The 4,462-nt window shown below is 40.2% G+C and overlaps 1 non-coding gene across 1 annotated transcript; it reads right to left on the reverse strand.

Annotated features, from left to right (window-relative positions):
- Positions 1-79: 79 nt before the first annotated feature.
- Positions 80-186, reverse strand: LOC115031260. Its single transcript, XR_003836859.1, has one exon. It is a non-coding gene; the product is annotated as a U6 spliceosomal RNA (small nuclear RNA).
- Between the last annotated feature and the right edge of the window lie 4,276 nt (positions 187-4,462).

Genomic DNA, 4,462 nt, shown 5'->3' on the forward strand with positions numbered 1-4,462 from the left:
AGAATGTTCTGTAGATATCTGCCAGATCCATTTGATTCATAACATCTGTTAGTTTCACTGTGTCCCTGTTTAATTTCTGAAAAATATGGAACGCTTCACGAATTTGCGTGTCATCCTTGCGCAGGGGCCATGCTAATCTTCTCTGTATCGTTCCAATTTTAGTATATGTGCTGCCGAAGCGAGCACTCTGGTGGTTATTTTATTGACATTTAATTTAATCTTTTCATTGTTTTATGCTGTAACAGGGCTGGGTGAGCTGTCCCTCAGCCTGTCTTACAGGTTTTGAGGGCTGTTCTGATAGGGTTGTGGGACACACATCACAGACTCCTCCAGGGCAGATGCCTTGTCACTGTCTTACAAGCTCAGCACCACACACTCACAAGCCTAGGTGAGAGAGGCAAGAGGATGGCAGCCTAGAGACTCTGCTGAGTCATCAAGACAGCCACCATTCCTAGTCCCTGATTCATTGCTATGAGTCAGAAAGAACAACACTGACCTCTCCCTGTGTTGTGTGACTTCCTTTAAACTTGACTTAAAATGGTTTGATTGGTTGGATGGGAATGGTCCCTAGAGACTCACGTGTTTGAATGCTTGGCCCATAGGGAGTGGTACTATCAGGAGATATGACCTTGTTGGAGGAAGTGCGTCACTATGGTGTCAGGCTTTGAGGTCACATGTACTCAAATTATACCTGATGTGGCATCCAGTATATTGGACTATGGTCACCCCTCTGGGTAGGTCTGAATCATTTGGCATGGCTGATCCTTGAGAGATAACATACCAATAACATTTGTCAACTTTGCTTGCAGCAATTCAATTCTAGCACAGGTTCTTCACAAGAACAGTCTAAGGTGAGGACTGTCCCAACAGCTTAGATTTTCTAACCATGTGAGTCCTGAGACTTGGGCTTTCTGGTTATAGGTTTTCCAACTGCAAACATTTAATTTATTTTCATAGTTTATTTGTTTTGTAATTATTTTTTTTTCATTGTCCTCAACAAAATCTCACACAGAACCTGGAATATATAAACAATAATGTTTTATTAACAATTAATACGGTATGCACATTTAAAGTTGTTCCGTGTGTTGTAAAGTGAGCAGTAACTATGGGGCATTACTTTGAAGTTTCAGTCCTGACATGGAGGTTAATTGTCCTGTTCTAGAGTATCTATACTTTTTATTAGAAATTAGTTTTAAATGGATCAACTTCCCTAATAGTGGGTTTAAAGATAAAAAATAAAGACCCAGAGGCACAAAAATAAGCTATCAGCTTGTAATCTATGGCTCAGCCATAAGTCTAAGCAAGTTGCGGTTGCAAAGTTGTCATTCTCCATCTAGAGTTGAGAGCTAAATCCAGTTTAGTTCGCTCTGTCTGGCTGTTTAACTAATTGTTGTGCTTTGGAAATTGAACTCCTTTTCACTTAAAACCTTGGATTTCTGTCTTCTGTTAAAATCTTCAAGGCTTTAAGAATTCTGAGACCACAGTCCAACCTAACAATGACTTTCTTTGTTTGCTTTTCCCGGTGCACATGTCTACCTCTTCCCAGCTTCCTGCCCGGAAGCATTAGGTTGCTCCTTAAAGAATATGACCAAAGGCAGTGAGGAGCTGTCTTCCTCTCTCTGTCCCTGGTCCCTCATCCTACTCCATGCTAACAGCAGGGTCTTCATGCCACTGTAGTAACTCACCTACTAATTCCTTTATGCAAATCCTGCTTGTGTTTGTTCTTGGGTCCATTGCTGGCTTTTCATTGACTGCTACTGCCTGCATTTAGCTGGGCTCAGCCATTGGGAAACACACATAAGACTGAAGGTAGGGTCCATGGAGAATCAGATGTGTGGGCCCCTTCCTCATAGCTTTGTGCAACACCTCTAGCAAAGCTCATACCCACCAGAGTCCATTTGCATCATTCAGGAGCCTAACAGTAAAAAGCTCATATCTCAAGAAGGATAATCCAAGGCAGAATTATTTATGAAGAAACTATAAAGGAGTCTGTATATAAAGTAACTTTAGAGAACATTGTTTAGGATCCTAGACAGATAGGAAGAGCCTGTACATAGTAATCCATTTGAGCCTGACAGCTTCCAGGCACCTTCAGGCAAGGGATGCAGCCAACCAACTGTTAGTAATTAAACTGGGAAGGAACCAGGGAAGTAATACCCTTGGCATTGCTTGCTGCCATTTGTCCATGGTTTCTCACAAAAACATTTGATAAATCAGGTCATTGCTTCTTTATTGGTGGAGTGGACTATTATGTGTACTATAATTTTATAATAACAACTACCACCACTCATGATTACAGCCTTCCAGCCACAAGTTGAATTGTCTCCACCGACTATCTCAACTCTGTCCAGGGCAAGAACATATAAGAATGAGGGTGACTGATTCCTCAAAGAGACTCATTTGCTTAACATTTTGGGGGCTCTTCCAATGTGTTAGGTACAATTCCAGGAATGGGGAAAAAAAAATAACAAGTCGCTGGTACATGAAGCTTATATTTTGATTTCAAGGACAGAGTGTACATGGATTCATATAGAGAGGTTTGAATATTCAAGGCAGAGAGGAGAAACTACACAAGAACTCTGAGCCATGATGGATGGAGCCCGGAGCACTCAAACACAAGCAAAGAGACCTGCTACAGTGAAGACGTGTAGTAAACAAGGCCCACGGGGCCCCCAGGGGCATGATGGAGGCTTGAGAGTTTACTTTGGGTAGCTGAAGCCATGAAGAGCTGAGAGTCAGGAGGTAATAGAGCCTAAGATAGACTGAAGGGCCACTTTGGTGACAGAGGACAAGAATAGAGCAGAATCTGGGTACTGAGCAGAGTGGAATACTGGGACATCAGCTGAAGCAAAGAGTGACAGTAACAGGGGAGGAGAGACAAGGGAATGAGAGGTGGTGAGATTCAGAAATGCATGTGGCTTTCCATAGCAGGGTTCTGAATCCTAGTCTTAGCCAAGATGTTTTAAAAGCTGCATCTGTATTGAACAAGCACAGTCATCATTCTCCAACCAACACTTACATGGTAGTAGGTATTACAGGTAACCTAGTACAACGGGAAACATTATAACAAAGGGGGTGTTTAGGGGATGTGCCAACTTTAGTGGAACATTTTACACAAGAGATTTGAGATCTATAGTTTCACACACAAAGAGAATGACAGTGTTCTGAATTTGGAAATATTGATTTGTTGATAGACAGGGTACACAGGATGTACTTGCAGTTTTACATGTGAATATTTCACAAAAAAATTATAGCAATCATTTTTAGTATATCAATAGTTTTAGTAGATTGAGAAATTAAGTAATGTATACCTATGTTTAAATAAATATGATATTTTCTCATGCATAGACTCTTCTTGGGTGTGGCATCCTATGAGCAGCTAAAGAGAAGGAAGATCTATCTGGGAAGAGTTGGGGAGGGTAAATATGATTAAATCATACTGTACAACATTCTCAAAGAACTAATCAAACATTTTAAAGGACCAATAATAAATTATTTAACTTGTAAGTTACCTCAAATATTTCTGAAAAATAGACATTTTTCATACACATACACACACACACAATTTATGTATGTGTAGCTTAAGTAAAACATGCTATGGGTACCATATGGCCTGAATATTACTCATTTTATTGATATATCTATAGCTCATAGCAATGACTAAGGATTTAAAAAAAAAATGTGTGGTGGTATTGCAGTAAATCTCCTCCCAAATATGCCCTGGCAATGAAAACACAACACAGTTAATGTGATTACATGCTGTGCACCTAGATTGGGCAGATCTACACTACACTACCATCTTCCACATCTATGAGACCCCTTAGAACTTGCGGTTTCTCCAGGCCATGTGTTTCTGCTCTACTTTTCTTCTTCCTCCTCCTCTGCATCCTCTCCCTCTTCCATTTTCTCCTTCTTCTCTCTCTCTCACCTCCTGCTCCACCTTCCCTTTTATCTGCCCAATCATCAGCTCTCCTTTATTTTACAAATCAAGGTGGGAAGCAGGTTTATAGTCAATCACCTGAGTGCTGACTCATTCCTTGTTCTCAACCACTCACAGGAGAACAGAATTAATATCAAATATAATTAGCCCCAGGGCTATCCACAACATGGTGGTAGTAAGTTTTGCCTGTAATTCTTAAACAACTGGCAAACATTAACACTGAAATATAGCAAATATAAAAATGGCGGTAAAGAGACCCCAGTAAAGTACTCAGGACCAATTCAGTTCTGGGCTTGATAACATACAAGGTGAGTCTCATCTAACTGCTCTCTATGAGAATTTGAGTACATGAAACAGTATTTGTGATTTGTTATCACTGGAAATCCTCATCACTGGCTCGATGTCACAAAAACTTGTCTGTCATATATGAGCACTGAAGTGTTAACCCAAGTCATTCAAGAACAGAAAATGCATCCATGTTATTTAAAAAAAAAAAAAAAGATACTGTACAAATTATCTTGT

The sequence above is a fragment of the Mus caroli genome, chromosome 5 (assembly GCF_900094665.2).
Source record: "Mus caroli chromosome 5, CAROLI_EIJ_v1.1, whole genome shotgun sequence".
Lineage (NCBI taxonomy): Eukaryota > Metazoa > Chordata > Mammalia > Rodentia > Muridae > Mus > Mus caroli.